The sequence below is a fragment of the Anser brachyrhynchus genome (genome assembly GCF_964034855.1).
Source record: "Anser brachyrhynchus genome assembly, chromosome: 12".
Classification (NCBI taxonomy): domain Eukaryota; kingdom Metazoa; phylum Chordata; class Aves; order Anseriformes; family Anatidae; genus Anser; species Anser brachyrhynchus.
Window position 1 is genome coordinate 20,442,641 of NC_137707.1, and position 20,332 is coordinate 20,462,972.

Here is a 20,332-nt window from a genome sequence, read left to right on the forward strand (position 1 = left end):
GCTGCCCCACCGTGTGCCCCTGCCCAGCCACCGTCCTCTGCTGCCAAAATGCTAATGTGGATCCACGGCAAAGGTTTTCCACCTGAACTACACTGTTGGATTTGCATTAGTAGTTGGTAACGTTGTTCCCTGTGTATTTTGTCTTGTACATTGCAGAGACCAGAACTTGGGTTGGTGATGTGACTAAAGCTTGCATGGTGCCCTTTGCCTGGGCAGAAATGAACGTGCTAGGCTTTAAACTCCCATCTCTCGACCCTTTCAGGTGCTGGATGGAAGTGTACCAGTCTAGATTAAAACCTACTGAATCACCTTAAACTTGAGGGCTCAATCAACTTCCATAGCTACCCCTAGTGGTTCCCATCAGCAGCAGGACCTTGTCTTCAGCCAAGACAAAGCAGGGATGGGCTGTCTTGGAGGGGAGTGTACTAAAGTCTGAAAAGCTTGTGAAAATTCTTAAAAGCAGCCAAATCTGTAAGAAAAAACTTTAGGATGAAGTTCCCTTCCTGTTGCTGGTCAGTTATCAGCAGAGGTGAGCCCCTCATGAAGGATTTCAAGTAGTGAGAGAACTGCACCAAGAGAGGGGAGTCATTGTCTTGTCATTTGGGTTGCAACCCCAGCCTTCCCCCTCCTGTGTTCTTGATCATGCATCACTCATGCTCTTTTCTGGTCCCAGTGCTTAATCTTTCAGACATGCTTTATGATAGCGTCCAATATTGCTCATGAAATTAAGGAGTTGCTGTGTAGATGGGGTCCTGAGCGCAGCACCAGCTCATGCAGGTATAGAGAGCTACGGGGCTGAAGTGTGTGCCATGTGGGCAGAGTGGCAGCGAGCCCACAACGGGCTTGGCATGCCCAATTTATGGCCATTTACATGTGAAATTGCTCTGATCTAATTTGCATATGCAGACATGGTAATCGTGGGCCAATTAAACTTGTAGTTCACAAAATCTGGGCCTGAAACCTTTACAACTCTTACTAACATACTAATCTGAGCGTATATGTCACTTCATCAATTTCATGAAACCATAAATTTTTCCTGTCTGGCATCACCAGCTGCATGTGTGAGTCACAGTGCCTGCATTGTCACTGGAGTTCATCTGAAGGAGCCATAGGCCCCATGCAGAGACTGTGGAAGATATTTTTAATGAGCTCTTCCCTATTCAGGGATTGAATCGGAGCCGTTATGATGTCAGCGTAAGATTCATTGCAATATCTATGGGAGATTTATCTTTACTCTTCCATTTTTTTAAAAATGCTGTTGTCCTGGAGGAGTTGTTACAATGTCAATAAATGTGTTGTCTGCATTTGTTAGTGCAAACTCAGTTATAAGATGTCAAAGAGATTTGTCTTAAGCCTTTTGCTTCTACTTTACGGTTGAGGAACAGAAGTGGCCCCAAACCAGGCGGCGTGACAGGAACCAGCCTCTGCCTGGCCTCAGCCCCACGGCCTCCACCGCAGGCTGGGCCCTGGGGTGTCCTGGGCCTCCAGGCCTGGATGGGGCCTGTGTGGGGAGCACAGGGGCAACTTTTGCAGGTGTGTGGAGCTCGCTGCCACCCGGCATCCTCCCGCAAGCTGCTCCTGCGCAGCGTTTGCCCCTGATGGAGCCGGCCTTACAGATTTTGTGTCTACCCAGCTCTATTTGGCCTCTTCCTGGTTCAGCAAGACACATGCTCGGCACTGTGTCCAGCCTTCTCAAAGGACACCTACTGCATCTCCAGCTACCCCTTTATGTAGTCCAGCTTCTCAGGCGCGTCCTGCTAATTTAATACTGTATTGCTGAATACTTCATGTTGGAGAAAGGCTTTATCATAGCCAGATGCTGTTGATGACTTGAGGTTTGGCTTTTGTTCAGTTAGAAGAGCTCTAGCTATTGAAGTGCTGAGTCTGGGGCTGGCTATCTCGGAGCCAGATGGTTTCGTTCCAAATGTTTAAAATCTATAAATCTTTAATCTATAAATTCTGTTGTCACTATGAAAATAATAGGTTAAATTTTGCAATCCTCACAGATAGTTACCCTCTGAGTAGATATCATCAAAGATTAAAAAGTCATTATTTCTTGGCTTTTTATATATTTTTCCTGCTTTGTCATTTTTGTGTAAGTTCCTACAGGGGAAAAAATTATTCTAAGCTCTGAGTTGAAGAACATCAGAAATCAGCTTCTCTGAACTTGATTTGAAAGAATGTTTTCCAATGTATTACTCCTCTTTGGTCTAGCTGCAGTTTTTTATGACTTGGTGTATTTGTGAGATTTTTGTTATTTATATTCTAGCTAACTGCAGATTTTACTCTCTCAATGATATTTGCTTTATATGTTTTGCAGAAGAGTGCTTATTTACTTCACTTTTACTCTTGTATTTCTGCTTTTGGGCCTGTAAGCAGCAACATTTTCCTTTTTAAATCTTAGTTGGGGTTCTTGTGTGGCCACTCACTGTCTGTGGCTAAATGCTGAGGGCACCGTGCTATGACTGTCACCTACAGCGCTTCTGCAGAATGACCTGGCTCAAAACCCACTTGGAAAAGTCCTGTTCAGACTATGCTGAGAAGCAAGAGGAAGGGCTGAGCACAGGGAACAGTGCAATGGCCCTCCTGCTCCAACAAAGGACTGGCCTACAGAGGTGGATGTTGCCTCACACCAGCAGCGTGCTCCCATCTGTGGGGCAAGGGAATGGTCCCCCATGGGACAATGTTGTACTGCAAGGCTGAGGGAAGGTATCTAGAGTTTTTGAATCCAACTGAGGCATTTTAAGTAATCTAAATGTCTGGCAGCAAACTTTATACTTTATCAGTTATGAATCTGGGAAACAAGATGTATGCTGTTCTGAAAAGATAAATCCTTGCTTGGAGATGGTTGGGGGAGTCTGGAGTAGGTGGACTTGCAGATCTAAACTGGAGGTTTAGACAAGGGAAGAGAGGGTTTGTTAGCCTGCCCAAATCTGAGCCTTCTGACTTCAAACAACCCTCACTGGTGTCCTTGAGCTATCCACTGCATAGTGACTGCTGCAGCACCGCTGCTCAGAGCCTCAGGGACCTCACACCGGGTTCATAATGATCCCAGAGTGAAACAAGAATATGGCCAAGGTGGGCACGCTGCTGAGTCTTGGGTGGCCTGGCAAAGCCTGCCCTGAAGCTACTTGCTTGCTCTAGCTGGGGACGTGCCTGTCCCTCTGAAGAGCAATGCTGGGGCAGGTTCTGCAGCTGAGCCTGGGCTGGCTGCCTGCATTGTGCCCTGCATGGATGGAGAGTGACGCCAGCCCCCTCGACCAGTCCTGCAACACAGCTGCTGCTTGTGGGCTCTGTGCTGGGGTTGTGCTCAGGCATAACTTTAGGATTGTTAGGGACAAAGCTTTTGATACATTTGCCTGCATTTATGCAAATGTATTAAAATTAATGCAAATTGCAATCTATTGTTTTTTTTTTTTTTAATAATATTGGCAGGCATGAGTGAGGCAGAAAGGCACTGGACTGTTTTTTCACTATCTTGCATCTTTTCAAGCACTTTTCTCTTGTGCACACTGAACAGAAGTGTCTAAAACTGCATTTTATGCTTACTTCACATAGACTAGAAAGCTTAAACACAAAGTGAAGATAAAGTGAGCACAAAGCTACTAAATCCCCAAATCCACTGGCAGTAACCAGGCAGACACACGGGGCAGCTTCAGCAGAGGTGCAGGCACTGGGGACAGAGGTGGCAGACCTGTGCTGGCCGCACCACTAGCCACTGCAAGTGATGAGAGGAGAGGAGGCGATGAGCAACTGGAGCCTGCAAACGTCCTGGCCACGCGGTGACCCTACAGCAGTGCCCAAACTGGGTGTGGGCACTTGCACAGGGCTGCAGGCGGTTGCATGCTGCTCCTTGTGCAGCATGAGGAGACGCAGGCCTGGCCCCAGCTGCAGTCTGTACCGTGTGACTCAGTAGTTTATTTTTGAATTCCTTTCTAGTTTATAATAACTGGGTTGAACCTTGGATTCTGTGTCTCCTTTCCATGTTGTTTTTTGAAGTCTTTGTTACAGAGTAATAGTGTCTATCAATCCCACATGGCTTTTATTTACATGAATTTGTTAAAGGGTACACAAGAAAGGTGACTCTTGATATTGTATACAGCATTGCTAGGTTGGGATGAGGCTGCTGGGGGAGTGATTGCTGCCATTACTTAGCTGCATACTGAAGGACAGAGAAAGGGGCCAAACTTTGAAGATGTGAGCCCTGTGCTTTGGTGGGTCAATACACAGGGAGGTGCTCAAGGTTTTTTATAATTTAACTGCAGTTTCTTTCTGTTTGTTTGAAAAAAAAAATCTTATATTTTCTTTATAAGAAGGAAGAAGTTTCATTTGCAATTAGCTTGGGTCTGATGGCTCTGGGAGAGAAATGCAGCCTTTGTGGGATCCAGATATCCCTCCTGAAAGCTGCAGCGAGAGGCCAGGCAAGCTTGCTGGATGGTCTCTGCTGGTGACCTCCCGAAAGCCAGCTGGAGCAGCCTCAGGGCCAAGAGTGTGCCCAATTAGCATGGAGCCAGTGCTCTCAGGGCAGCGTCTCTCCTGTACCCAGTATGTGACGCCTCGTACCTGGATGTGGCTGGATGTGGCTTCCACCTGGCACGGCTGGGAGCTGGTGCCAAGTGCTAAATGCCTGGTGGCCTGTGCAAGTGTTGCAATTTTAATGCATTTCTCAATGGATTAATATCCACATTACAATTTGAATTTTTCTTTTTGGAAGCCCTAATAGCAAGGCTTCAGGGGAAACTGGCATGCAAATCAAACTTCTTTTGGCTGGGTAATTGCCTTGTAACATTGGGGGTGCAATGGGAAGGGGAGGCTCACCCTCCTTCTAGGCATGCTGTATAGGCTTCTATTCAGGAGCTTTCATCATCATTAAACTTCTGTGGCAAGTTAAACTCAACCATTGGAGGGGAAAAAGCGTGGGAGGCATGTTTGGTGTCCTTGGTATTAGAGATAACTGCTGGACATGGTGAAAATACCATGATGAAGAATTGATGACCTCTATCAGAAATGTTAATGGAACATTTCTGTTAGAAGAGAATTACATGTTCATGTTTGTATGGCTTTTCATAGGAAAATATTTCATATTAATTGGCTACAGTACAAATCTTAGGCTAGAAAATGCTTCCTCATATCTAGTTCTATATAGAAACCAACAAGGTAGAGCAAATTTGTTGCTAACCTGCAGCTTATATAGTATTTCATTTATTGGAGAGCCTAGCTAAATCCTAAACCTGCTGTTATACATCCATTTAGGGAGCAAACACTCAATGCCCTTCTACTGGTTTAATATACTATTTGCTTAATGGGCCATTGACATAATCATTTGATATAGATCCCAGTCATACCACGTTACCACGCCATGATATATTAATATAGGCACATATTAATGGTGGAGGGCAAGCATGCTATATTATTATCCATGACCAATTAGTTCCTGTCTTAAGGATACAGCTATCTAGGTGTTGGTATTTACAGGCCTGATTTTTTTTTTTAAAGTCTGAGTTATTCCTAGCTCCAACTGGAGTGAATTGTGTCTCCTGATGGATCCATTATTCAGGGTTACTTATAGTCCTCTAATATAATCTTTGAGCATGTAACTATAATTGTACACTTCCACTTGCAGTTGGAGATTTGTTAATTACCGTTAACAGTTTTCTTCGTTTTTATCAATGGGTTACCAAATAATACTTATGTTCCCTTTTTAGCTTTCTTCCTTGATCAATCAGAAGTTGGCTCGTAAAGTCAAAAGAGACAGCTAAGGTCAGGAAAGCATGACACTTTTTAATAGAAATGCATTTAGTTGCTCATAAACAGTATTTTTTGTGCTACAGTTAGTACAGTGTAGAACTCTGTATGGCAGCAAATATGATCTCCTTTCTTTCGCCCCTCCCTCATGCTCAGATTATTAATAACAATATGAAAATATGAGGGATCAGCATGCAGGTTCTGCTCTTTGTGGGATGCCTGCAGAACTAAGTGATCATTATAAATAGGAGGCGAAACTGGCATTTATCTGTCTCATACACTGTAATTAAGTAGCTGATTCTTCGTGATGTGGCAGCAATAGTGGCTGTAGAGAGAAGAAGACAGGGTAATAATGTTCTTGATCAGTTCTGGGAGGTTGCCTTATGCACGAAAAATAGTTATACTGAAAGCATGGAAACTATGGGTGACAAAGGGAACAGAAGGGTCAATTCTAACCTCTAAAATAAGAGGTTTGTTTGTAGGGATTGAGAAGGATGGGACAGCTTGGATACTCATACCATTTGAGAAGCCAAATACAATTTTTTTCACAGTGCATCTAAGTGCCAGAGAGGACAGCATCAGAGGTGACCAAGGCTGGGGGCAAAGAGTAAGGCTTGGATGTATGAGGAGTTCAGCTGATTGTTTTGGAGTAGGTATTTTTAACAATATGGACTGTTTTAACATTGCAATTAACACACAAAGTTAAAAGAAGACACGTAAAGCAAAAGCAGGACATTTTTCTTGATAGCTGCTGAACAGTTATCAAAGGAAATGTCATCCTGTTTGTCTTGCCCACTCTGGGATGGTGGTGAGTGTGTAGCCTGCTCTGCATCATGGTCCCACACTTAGTTGAGTGATGGGTGGCACCTTGCGTGGCTGTCTTCTGCAGCATGAAGCTATGGATCTTGCTCAAGTCCTGGTTGTTTCCCTAGAGTGTAATGGGGAGTAGTAAGAGCATCTTTAAAAGTTGCTCTGCAAAATGTCTTAAATTGTGTGCTTGGATAATGCCATGTGTAGATGTATGTTTCACACTTGCTAATCCTGAAAGTGCTATTCATGCTGAGCACTGGATAATGTAAAATCCTGTAGAAAGTGTACTATGGGAGAATATAATTAAAACTGTATGATGTGGCTGCTCTGAGTAACTGAACTGAGATTTCAAAGGCAACCTCAACTTTGCCAGTTTGACTCCATGCTTGATTTTAGTAGTGCAATCATTTATTTCATGTTGGTGTTTGTAAATAACTTTCTAAGCTGTTAGATGGAGGAAATCCCCCTCCTTCCCAAGCTGTTCTGCAAGGAAAACGTACCAAGCAGGATCTTAGAGCCTAAGAGAGGCAAGGCTGCCACAGCTCCCTGTCTCCGGGTCCAACCAGCAGCAGGCTGAAGATGTACTCCCAGCAGGCACATGCACGCAGAGCACACACACCACGTAAGCACATACATACGTATACACAGCTGGCCACACAAATCAGACATTCACAGAGCGCTTGCACAAATGCAGGGACCACCAACAGGCTCATCCTGCTCTCCTTTAGCTGAGCAAGATGGGCAGCCACTAGTGAATATACAAAACGTATATGTGTACAAGGTTCATCCCTACAACAGCCAGGCTCAGACACCCAGCAGCTGCCCCTGGATCCCAGTGTCCCCAGCTGCTGGCCCAGGAACATGTCAGGCCCTGATACTAGCACAAATGGTCCCACGTGTGGCTGTCTGGGACTCCCCTGGCTCTGCAGCTGAACCCCTGTGCTCTCGTACTTAGACACAGGCGCTCGCACCAGGGTAGGACCGTGGCACCTGCTCACCCACTAGTCCAGCTCCATTTTTGCTGGTGACCACATCCTCCCTTGCCTCATGTGTACACCATGGATGCTGGGGCTCTCCAGCCTCTGCTCTGAATGCAGAGTTAGGAGTTTAATAGGACAGGACAGGCTGTGCCGCTTGGAGGCAGGGTGCAGCCAGGCAAGACCCCACCAGCCAGCTGTCACCAGTGGCTGCCCATTTTTATCCCCTTACCCCTCTACTTCCTGCACTTGTTCCTCCCCAAGTCATCTAAATCCTTCCCTCTTTCTGTGGTTCTGCCTGTAGACACCCCCAGCAAGCCCTGTGCACCACCGATGCTCGTCCCCTGCCTCCCACAGCACCCCAAGGCCCTGACCCCCAGTCTGCAGGGAGCTCTGGTGTGTGATCCTGTGGATCTCTCCCGATGGGTCCCATGCCTGGGTGGTGCTGAGGCTCTGCCAGGAGGCTAGCTGGGGCAGGGTGTCCTGTGGGAGCCCTTCATTTGGGTTCCCACCTGGGCTCGTGATGGGCTGGTGGCCTGTGACGTGACTGGGAGCAGCCCTGAGGGCGTTATTTGGGCCACTGCCTCCTGTGTTGCTGTGTGGGCGTGCGGAGGAGCTTTATCACATAAGCTATGGGCAGCAGCCTCTCCCATCACTCTTTACAAGCAAGTTATTTCCAACAGGGAGGCTCGGCACCCTTGCTAACTTGCAGAGGGGATGCTGAGGACTGTCAGCTCAGCAGGCCGGCCAGGGTTGCAGGTAGCTCCCATCCTGTGAGGCTTGTATCTTTCCCCATGGAGAAGAGGATGTCTGTTTTCCCCAGACCCTCTGATGTTCCTAACCCAACTGCTTTACCCGTGGCATCTGCCCAGACTGGCCATGGGAGGCAGCAAATGTGGGCTGAGGCCTACTCCATGAAGTCCATGCAGAGGCTGGGGGAGGAAGGAGGATGTGCACATATTATACTGCTTGAACTGAGACAACTGGCAGCCATATGTGTAAGCAAACAAAGTTTTACTACTTCTCTCTAAAAGAGATCATTTTAAAAGCTTTATTTTCTTGCCAGTTGGCTAAGAAGCGAAAGAGGAACAATAGATTCAAGCTGAAATGATTTGCATTTATGATGAAGACAAGGAATATCTACCTTGCATTTTCCTAAAAAAGAAAAATTAAACCCCATTTTTAATTAACTGATAAACTATTAATCAAATTTTTGCAATGTTAGGTGACACATTATTCATTTAGATAGAATGACTGTGAACTTAAACTAATCAAATCTGATTTGCCCACATATGCTTGATTGAAATACATTTTAACTAGCATATACAAAGAGAAAATCTTGGATTTCTTACCTAATCTTCAGAGTATACTGCTGAGTTAATAAGGGCAGTTTTTTTTTTTTTTTTTTAAATGAGACCACCATTTCTTAATCTGCATATCAAAATCAAGAGCAACTTAATTGCAAAACACATATTCCTGAAATCTAATCATTATACTGCTTTAGGGTATTTTATTGAAGCATGTTAAATTATGGACAGAATATTAATGATGAAGCTAATCAAACCCAATTAGTCACTTCTAACAATAGTCACATAAATATACAAGTCAGGTACTAAAGTACTGTAGGTATGGTTTTAAGTTTTTTAATATAAAATTTATGTGGTATATATGAATTATACTTGCTATTTTTAATCTAAAAATCTGGGACAAGTCATTTCAAAGAAAATGAGATGCTAGAAGACAATGGAACTTGTCCCTTAGTATTAGAATTGACACTCCTGATTTTTGAACATATAAGCACGGCTCAGCTGTGATGTTGATGGGCACATGATTAATGGGCCAGAAGGGTGGGTCTGCCCCAGCTCCCAGTGCGGGAATACAGCCGTGCGCGCAGTTTTGTCTCCCGGTTGTGTTGTGATTGCCATTGACTGCACAAACTAGTCGTCTGCGTGAGCCGTCTAGTCTCGCACTGCAGCGTGTAGGATTTGCATATGCTGCTATAATAATTGTAGTACATAATAATTACAGATGTATTATGTCTGCATTAAAAATTAGAGTCTTCCTTTCAGCTCAGATACAGCATCTTGTAAGGATTTAAGTGAAATACTTATCTTTAAGCTGACTTCATTTGAGTGCACTTTGATAGTGATATTTTGGGTGGCTTTCAGTTCATTTCAGCTTCCTAGTTGATAATTATGGGAGGGCAGCTGTCATCTTTAGGTCTATCTACTCCACCAGGAAAAAAAAGCACACAATGCAGGGGTCACAGATGACCTTCTACTGATGTCTTTTGAAAGATGTGTTTTGAAAATCCTTTTAAATTGCAACTCTTAGTTTCCATAATTATTCAGGTCACATAAAAGAATGACTTAGCATATTTATAACCCCTTTTTTGCCCTTACAGATTTAAGGGCATGTATTTTCTAATTTGTAATCATCTAATTTTAAAAAGGGGTATCCATAAATAATAGGTATGATTTTAGTGCCAAACAGGGAAGCCTTGACAGGATTTGTGATGCCATCAATGCCAGGAGTTGTGTCGTGTGTCAAAGAACCTAACAGTATTTTCCCCACGCAAGCCGTGATTATCAGCGGCTCAGGCACATCCCTTTGGCACAGACCCACTGGGGCTGTCACCAGGCATGTATTGTGGTTAGGGTGTTAGGTGCAAGAGCTGGGAAGCTTCCCGTCCTCTGGATTTTGGGGGAAATGGGAGCAGCCCTTGCTGATGGCCCAGCTTGCCATGTTTGCGTGACGGGACTGCTGCCTTCAAGCATGGTGCAGGGCTGGCCTCTTGCTGTGCTCCTCCAAGGGGAGAGGCTGTGGCTGCCCCAGCTGAGCCACCCTCTCCCCAGGGGGACCAGGGAGGGACAGGGGGTGGCCTCGGGTAATTTTGTCGCACCCATCCTGGCAGTGACTGGCTCCCAAGAGGGGAGGACGAAGTGCCCTGTCCATGCTGGGATGCTGCACCCCCCCGCCACTGAGGCTGTGAAGGCATTTGCCTTCAATAGCAAGATCATACACAGGTGTGCTAGCCACCAGCCAAACCACAATGGCTCTCATATTCACAAGACTATGCCATGTTAGAGACCCTGACAGGCGAGAAGAACTCTTGCAATTAACAAATTAAACATTTATTTCTTCTCCTTCCCAAATAATATCTGGTTTCCCCTATTATTGCTATGTTGAGTTAATTTTTTCAAAAGTCTGAGTTTGTGTGATATTGCAAATACTCTGCAGCTGTGTGTGCCCAGTGGTGGCTGCATTCGGCCTTGCATTTGCAAAAGGGATAGTAACTGCCTGTGCAGTCCCTTGGATAAGAGCATGTTTGTCTTGCACAGACAGCTGAGTGTCTGTTGTTACTGAAAGATCTCCCTTGGTAGGAGTGAGCAAAAAGGATCATTATAGGGTAACCTGGGGGAAGATGCATTTCAACCATAGCTTCCTATACTGTTTTATAAGAATAAAATGGGACACTGCTAACTAGTTAAGCTTATTAGCTGGGTAGTATTACATCAAGCCTAAATTGAGGTCTTGTGCTATAGCTAAACTTCTTCAGCATGGCTCAAGTACTGCTCTGCTCCTGCTGTGTGACTCTTTCAATGTGGCACGCTGCATATAGTGGTATTTGAATTCAGCAGTGTTTCAAAAGAACATTAAAATTTATCAAGTACATTTAACTTAAAATCTATATCTAAATAGCATGGAGGTAGTGATAAAAGTAAGGTAATTCAGGTTAAGATGTTACATTAGCTTCCCTGTGAATGGACCTTTCAGACTGTGTGGAGCCAGGTTGTAGTCACTGAACTAAAGCCATATCTTAGCTCGGAGCCCAATGCAGTCTGTGCCTCAGCTCAGATGGGCTTCATAGCCTACTCTTTGACTTTAACGTGATTTTTTATTTTTGATATATTTTTTTAAAAACAAAACACCTCTACTTTTTTAGAGGACTGAATTCTTCAGTAGTTCTACAAAGGTATTTTGCTAGTAGTCTTTTGGGAAAGCTTTTTTCATTCCCCAACCAGTCCCATGAACCTGGGCCAAAAGTATGACCAGCCCAAGTATTACTCCAACTTTACCAATGTCTTTATTAAGGCTAGTTTCTATTTCTCTACAGTGAGTGAATTTTCTGTGTTTTATGTGGAGCACAAATTCCAAAATATTAGATAAATGTTAACTTCGTGTAACTTTGCATGATTCCGTAAGTGTCTGCTTCAATAAGCGGTGAAGTCTGTCCATTGCTACCTATTTCTTACACTATGCTGAAACACCTCCGAAGTGCTAAAGGAACAATGTCTCTTTGAATTTTGCTTGAATTCTTCTAATCAAGGATGAAATTAAAGTGCTTACACAATATCATTAGAGTACTCAGCAACTACTGAGTCACAATTGTGAATTGTCAGTTATCCTATAAAAGTTACTGGAAATCATTTGTGGGATTTATCTCCCTGGCAGTTTACCTAAAAATAAAAATTGGCCCCAGACTTCCTCAAAGCCTCCACTTCTCTCAGCTGTTTGAAAATGGAAAGCTAACAGTGAGAGCTGCTGCCTGACAGTTTTAAATCACTTTCCTTGTGGCAAGAAGGGGGTGAGAGCCCTGGGCACTGGTGCTGGCGCCCATTCCTGTGGGAGGCTTGTGATGAGCCCCGGCCTCTGCTTGGTGCCGAGGGAGGAGGCTGTCACCTCTGCAGTGCTGGTCCTACCCAGCCATCATGCAGCCGTGCTTCCATGCACCGTGCCCTCCAAAAAAGCACTGCAGAACTGCAGGGGAGGTGTACCGGAGGAACTTCTTGTTCTGTCAGTTCCTCCTTTGCTTCTGGATGATGGTGAGGTTAATTAGGGGGCTTAGCTAGGAAGGCAGCATGGCCTGCTGCTGCTTACCGCTGTGCTATAGATAATAATCCTGAGAGCTGGGAGCGAGTCGTTGTTGACACTCAAGTTTCAAAGCTATACAGGTCAGGGCAGGCCTGTCCAGGTGTGAAGACTTCCATGTGCTCTCTTTTGGGGACACATGGGTTAATGCAGAGGCTCGGTATAAAAGCCTAATGCTATTGAAATGAGTGGCAAAACTCCCATTTACTCTGGATTGTCAAAATGATCTGTAGAGCCCTCTAAGATTTGAGTTCTGTTAATAATTATTACTTCTACATAAAAGTAAACTTCTATATTTATAACTTATAACTTGGCAACCATAAAATGCACATGTTTATAATGAATAACCGTGTGAACTTATTACTCCAGCTCTCCTCCATTCTCATCCCTCCTCAACCTCATGTTTTACCTGCTATTTGTCTACAACTAGACTGAAAGATCTTTTGGGCAGAGACCATTTTTTTCTGCTTGTATAGCAAAGCATGTCCATGGCTCTATGTTAAATAATAATGGAAGCATTTTAAATTTGGGAAAACAAATGTTCATGCTTTTGACAATTTCAGAACATGAATGCAAGTGATCAGGCATGCGTGTCTAGAGATGTGCTTTCTACATACACATATTGTTTCCTTTTAAAGACATCTGGATCTTCTGAATTCAGTCCAGAATTTGGCCTAGAAGTTTACCATTATTATGCCTCAATCCAGCAAAGCATGACTGTAGGGAGACATAAAATTAAGTATACATATATGTGCTTTGTTGGAGGCCTGTAAGATTTTGTGTATTTGTTTCTTGTAATTTTAAAATGAAACATATTGAAAGTATTCATTTCCTTATTCTGTCACTTTCTCACTTATTTTGATTTATTATATATAAATACACATCTAAATTCTAGATGCGTTTTGAAAAAAATCAAAATACACTGAAATCAAATGTAAAAATAGTATCTACTCTTCACTGAACTAAATAATATCCCATCTGCTTATCAGCATCACTTTTGTATGTAAACAGCAGCTCCCCTATCATGGCCATCTCATGTCAAAACCTCTTGTTTTTAGAGGAGAGCCAGGCTATTTTTAGTTGAGAACAAAAATATCTGCTCCAAGTTGAGGGATCTTTACGTGGAATCAGCCCTGTCAATTTTGCTTCCCAAGGATGGTAAATGTTGCTATATCTCCCCTTCATTTACTTAATGCCACTGACCAAAAGTCTTGCTGAGCAGGTGTTCAGAGGTGCTGTCCTTCTAGTTCTGCTACCACAAGTAACGATGTTCTTGCTGTTGGCTGGGCTCTCCTTTGGGCTAGCTACTAATTTTCTAAGCAAATTTTAAGCCATGAAGATGCCAGCCCAAGGATGCCTGGTAGCTGTTGCTGTAGCAGCGTGGACTGGGTTTGTGTAGTACTTTGAAACAGAAATGAGTTAACAAGATGGTCAGGCAGTAACTTTCTTGCAGTGTAAAGTAGTAAATGAATGTAAACAGATTAAGGCTCATCTTATAAAACTGAGATAGTGCCCAGTTCAGGTTGATTAAAATGGTTAGAATATTTCAAACTATTAGTCATCTAGATCAACTATATTTGATATGTCAAAAGATGGGGAAATATCTGCTTACATCTTTTGCATAGGAGTCTAATCAATCCTAATTTGCTGTATTATATAAAATAGGTTCTATCTGTGCATGTGACCTGAAAAAATAGATGTCATCTTTGGAACCATTCTCCTCTTTTGGGCCCAAGGACTGCTAGACTAAATGACTGGGATCACCTCACTGAGATTTCTCAAATATTTGTAGTTTACATCATTCCAAACAACGTAAGCACTTGTAATTTTTTTCCTAAATAATAACGCTAAGCTTCTAGTAGAAACCTTCAGAAGATGGAAAATGCAAAGCTAACTGACTGTTACATTTTCTTAAAGATATTGTGTGAATTCAACAGTGGTAAAAAGTGCTGGATTTACATCACTGAGCCTTGAGACCTCCATTTTAAGTGCCACCTGCAGTGGTGGTTTATGAGAGATGAGGCTCGCTCTCCTAGAAGTTATGAGACCACCCAGCCCCGATTACATATGCCATGGATTAGAATTCAGATGGTAATGATTTCTCACTATTACCAAGACCAGATTTGATCTGGTGACATAAAAAGAGTTCAAATTGTATTACGAGCCTACTTAGCCTAGGTCCTCCACAGAAACTCTTCTTTTTTAGACAAGTCAACTGAATTTTACTCCCTCGAGGAGAGTCCTTAATCATCTAAGTACTTCTACTGAAACCATGGGTACTGTTTCAGTAAATGGGATTACAGGTTTAAGAAAGGGCATCCAGGAGTGAATCATAGTGCTTTTTGGTTTTGTAGCAGCAGTTCCTTCAGTTTGTCTTAGTCCTTCTTACTCCAGTGACATTTTTTAAGTAAAGCTTAATGTAATGAATGTAATGCTTAGTACTATTTGAAATTTTACTGGGGAAGAATTAAACAACTGGTAGGATATCGGGAAACCAAAGATATCTGTAGCAACAAAATAGAGTACTTCAGAGTGGGATAAATAACAAGAAACAAAAGGTGAAATAAAAGCAACGTTGGATGATAGGGAAACAGGTTTCAGCTTGTCAGGGAAATGCCCTGTTTTCACATGAGTACATTTGTTAAAGCATATAAATAAATATATGTAAATATATGTAAATAGTTCTCTGAAGTGAATAAGAAATTGCAATTAAAAGGATAGACAAAGTTATTAACAGAAAGTAGTGATAAACCCAACCTTTGTAGTTACAAGATTTACTTCACCTTCAGAAACCCAGGTAAAAAGTTTGGGAAGCATTTTAAGGCTGTGACACTGGTTTGCTGTAGCACAGAGAAAAGACTCTGCTTGTTCAGGACAACCATCACTTCTGTGGCTTTGAAAGAACCCTGTGTGAAACACGCAGCTAGCAGGCACACCTTCTGGGCCTTGGAACTGGGAAACAAAGAACAGCTTCCTGAGAGTTTAACGGTGTCAAACTGGCTATCTCTGTCACATCAAAAAGCTGCTCTTGATCGATAATCAGCAGAAAAATATATCTAGTAAGAGAGTATTTAACAGTGTCGCTTTTGGTGCAGAACTCTTCGTGGGCCTGGTCCAGGTGGCTCCTGCCTGGATGTGATGTGTTACATGGCCTAAGCACGCTGCCATGGGTCAAAGTTTGAAAGCTTTATTTTGGCTTGCAAAAGGGAAATGCAAAACTTCATACAAATTTAATATGGTATTTGCTTTGTGCATGCAGCCCGTGTGCACATTTGCCAGCTTCTACATTGAAAACAGTTTGTGTACCCGAATACTAGAAAAGAACCAGTGCACTTGCAGTGTTGGAGATGCCTAAATCTGTTCACCGAGCTTGTGTAAATACAACTCTAGCTCTACCACCCTCATAACCACCTTTGCAAATGAATACAGAAGTAAATAGTTTGGGTGAAAGCCATCCTTAATGTCACAATCTTCTCTTTAATGGAAACATGAACTTGGTGCTGTCTGTTTAACAAGCTAAAAGAACAAATTTCATAGTACACCTCATAAAAATCTCAGAACTTGATTCTCCTTTCACTTATGCAGGTATAAATCACCATTGAACTCAACAGAGTTATACCAGCTTTAATTCTCGTACATATGAAAGGAGATTGAGGCCCTTAAGGTATTCAGCTATCTAGGCTATCTTTACTAATATACTGACATGATCAGAAAGCTCTCCTCCTTTAACAGAGAAAAGATGAGGGGAAAAAAGCAAAGTGACACTAATCTTTTCTGAGTCAGGCTTTCCTCTTGGGTGTGACTACATGCAGAAAAGCTAGGATTTCTAGGTGATACTAATCAAAGATGGCAGGAGCAACTACAAAGCATACAAATAAAGCATCCAACTTTCATATATTAAACCAGCCAGGACAGCACTCATGGTATAAGAGCTAGGATACAGTCAGCTGTGCTGCTGCAAGGTGCCTGGAGCTTTATTGCATGCTAGTATCACAAAAATAAATTATGTTAATTTCTTTATTATTATTAGCAAACATAAAACAGTGCACACTAACAGTTGACTATCTTGCCTTCCAAAGATACCACATATTTTACATAGATGTGTTTTGGATCAGAAAACAAGATTTCTACAGATGCTTCCACAAGGAAAGCTTGCAGCCTGTCCCAGCTCTTCTTAAATAGCTGCTCAAAGATGTGTGTGGATACGTGTATGCATATGTATGGGTAATTTCTGATTATTTTCTGTATGTTGATTGTCTAACCCAAATTCAGGCTCCTCTACATCACCACCAATGCACTGGCAGACTTTAAGGTCCTTTTATGTTGCGATAGCTTAAATCTTCATGTAACAGAAAATCAGGCCCCTTGGAAAGAAACGAGCATCAACCTACTTAACACACAATCCTGCCAAAGAGCTGAACCTGAGGGTGGAGTGTTTTGATTGTTCTCAGATATTACAGTGTTAAACATGGGATAGGTGGGTGGATGGATGGCAAAGGAGAGGGTAAGTTGGTTGTGTTGAACAAACACTTAACTGTTACCTAGTGCCCCCAAAACTACATTTTAAGCAGGAGTTAAGCTGTTTAACCATGTAACTGAAAAATCAGTAGTGTGTTGGTGTCATCTCTGAAGCCTCTTATCTTTAATGAGAAAAGGCAGTGTAGAGAAAACAAGCTTCAAAGGGCACCACTGAACATGCTAATGTCACTATCACATGCTGATGTTTCAGACCAACAGCCATTTAAAACCCTTATTCATTCTACTTCTGGGCAATGAAAGGTGTCTAGCGGTTTGACTTCATTGTCATCAGCTAAACACAAAAAGTACTGACAGTTTCAGACTGATTAGACTGAAGGAGATGCAGCCTTTGACCATGGTTCTGCAAGCACTGAATATCTTCACTTGGCTAAGCAGTTCCACTGAGCCCAGAGGGACTGGGTCTCCTTCCAGATTTATTGATGGAGGGAGGCTCGTGGCCATAAATTTTTGCAAGAGGAAGCTCAAAAAAGAGACAAAAGGGTATAACTGCAATCTTCGGAAGAATGTTCATTAGAAATGTTGATAGTGGTATGGTTTGGAAAAAAACTTTTGGATTGGCAGAGCTGAGACAGTTCTAAAATTCTTGCTGGTGCACATCTGTCAAGTCTCAGCAACAACAACAAAAAAGACTTAACATTTAAAAGAAACTTAAGAGTCTCTTTGGGAGTTCAAAATGAGCATGTACTGAGAGTTTTACAGTCAGAATAATATTAATTATATAATTATAATATTAATCTTATGACATTTTGATTTTGAATAAGCTTTAACATGAGGATACTGTATTTTTTATTCCAACTACTGCATTCTTTTTCATGAACTGTCCATTAGAATTAGTGCTCTGCAAGATTCAAGATTCAAGACTTGTAGTCACCCATGTAGAAGGCAGGTTGTCTGCAACCACAGTAACGCACTATACAGTAATGTTTGTGATTTAAAAATGAAAAGAAAAACCTAAAACATGCACTTTGGAGATGGATCCAAGAAAAAAAACACAACAGTGATGTTGTGTATATCCTATGCCAGGAGGATAAGTTTGAATTTTTCCTAAAACAGATCAGGAAGCCTGTTGTTGGTCTGGGGAGTTCATTCATGATTCACGTTATCAGACTGTCCACACATGCTGACAACATAGGTGGTCTTCGTAGGCTGTGTCTTGTTTTCAGAGGATGTGTTCTTCTCACAGGAGAAGATATTCAGGGTAACATACTCTCCAATGTGGTAACTATGAGCACCATTTCATAATTTTTCCCCAGTTCACTTTTGTTTCTCTCAGCAGATAGGCTGGCCAGACCATTTCCCCTCTCTGTCTTCTTTCTGTTCTCCCTTTTTCCTCCTTCTGTTGTGCTAGCCCTCTTTGTGGAGTAGTGATGAATGACATTTCAGGAGTTATGGGGTAAGGTGCAGCCTTCATCACCAAATAATGTCTTTTGCTTCAGAGCCCTGGTGTGCAGTTCTCCGCTGCCAACTTAACTTGGCCTTTCCAAAACTTGGCTTCTAATCCTTTGTTCTCACAGGTTGAGCTGCCCTGTTAATACCAGAACCAAAAATATGGCACCAATTTATCATTTGCAAAAGGTCATCTAATCTAGCTGGCTTGGGTGCTCATAAGAGCACTGCTAGCAGCCACAGCTACAGTACAGACGTATTTGCTGACTGCTAAGTCATCCACTTGGAAGACAGCACGTAAGCTTCACTTACAATGGTTTTGTACAGGTTATAAGTGCAAAAGAATGCAACCCAGAGACAGGCTTCGTGTTCCTTTTTGGCAAATGCCGTATCCCATCTGTTTGTCACTATTACAACATTTTTTCTTTGGCAGATGAAAAACAAAATGTACAAAAGGATGCAGTAAACTATTCCATACTCTAGTCAGTGCAACCAAGCCCATACAGTCATTATGCTGATAATGATGTAGCCTCTAATGTAGGCCAACTGTCAGAAGTGTTCAATGCAATACATTCTAGTGACTGAATGATGTATTTGTGGCACGTGAAATAGTGAAGTCTTTGAAACACGATGCAAGAGAAGTGGTTGCATGTCTTTTTTACTTTACTTAGAAAATAAAAAATGTTTTGTCATATAAAATTCTTACTTTGTGGGTCCCCTTGTTAGCTAAGTGTTTTTTGTTATCTCTGGCAAAAAGTTAAAATCTTAAAATATGTATCCTTGTGTTGTGCATCTGTTTTGTTGTCCAGTCAAACTGTGAGGTGACACAGGATCAAACTAAAGCGTTTATAAATTACCTGTGTTTGTACTATCTCCTCTGTGAACACTGTTAATTGGAAAAAGGTTTAGAAGAGGTTCTAAACAGACTGAAAGGGAGTTATTTGCTAGGAGTTTGCTAGTGAGCTGTTTTCTGAAGATAATGTATAGAAGTATCCTGTCTGTTCAAAGGATCCAGAATCCCTCAGTGACAAATACGTGCCAGAGATTTCAGCTAACTTTCAATTATTCTTGAAGATTATGGATGTAGTTATTTCATAAACCAAGCTACCCAGCTGCAGTTGCAAATTTTTATTTGCAATATTGGAAGCTGTATTAAAGTCTGGCTAAAAGCTAACTTCCAGCTTGAGTAACCATGCTTTGAAAATTGTTTCTAAATTCCTCATCTGTGGAGCTTTTACAAGCTCTTAAAGGGGAATGGGAACCTGGGTTTAGAAAAGTGCACAGCATATAGTTATGTCTTCTAAATAACATAAATAGTTGTTTTGTGGTGTATACAAGGTTAGTTCTGCTCATGGAAAGGAAGTCTTGTTTCTTTTGCAGGAGAGAGAAACCCCTGATGTACATGTAGGGCAGATGCGTCTTTCTACCATCATGCTATGACAAACCTGCCAGCATCTGGTGGGGAGAGGGGACAACTGAAGCATCCCTGCTCTACTGATGAACGTATACACTGGGCGTTTACAAACCCCTATTCGCTCAAGGGAAAGGTTCAGCAGTAGATTAAAGGTCTACGTGTAACTGAACCCACTTACATGGTGTTCAGAGTGTAGAAGTTAAAACATGACTGCTAGTTTTTTTTTTGTGGCAGTCAGTCAAGTTCCCCCCAAAGTTACTCAGCTCTTTGGCTGCACTGTGACCTGGCACGCTGGCTGTTGTAGCATGCAGCTTTAAGGTATGGCTGCATTCCACTGCCACCATGTTACTTTGGACGTGCCTAATACCATTCATGAAATTAGCTAATGAATTTACTGCATATAAGTTACTGCATGGCACTCTGAGTGGCCATCCACCACTAGCTCGCCATGCGTAACTGTTCAGCGTTGGCAAGCCTGAGTGCTGCACTGATTTTAGCGAATCTTTAAAAGTATTTTGCCATCCTGCGGGTCATAGAAATCCTCACGTTATGAATTTGTGAGAATGGGCACTGTGAGATTAGTTGCTGT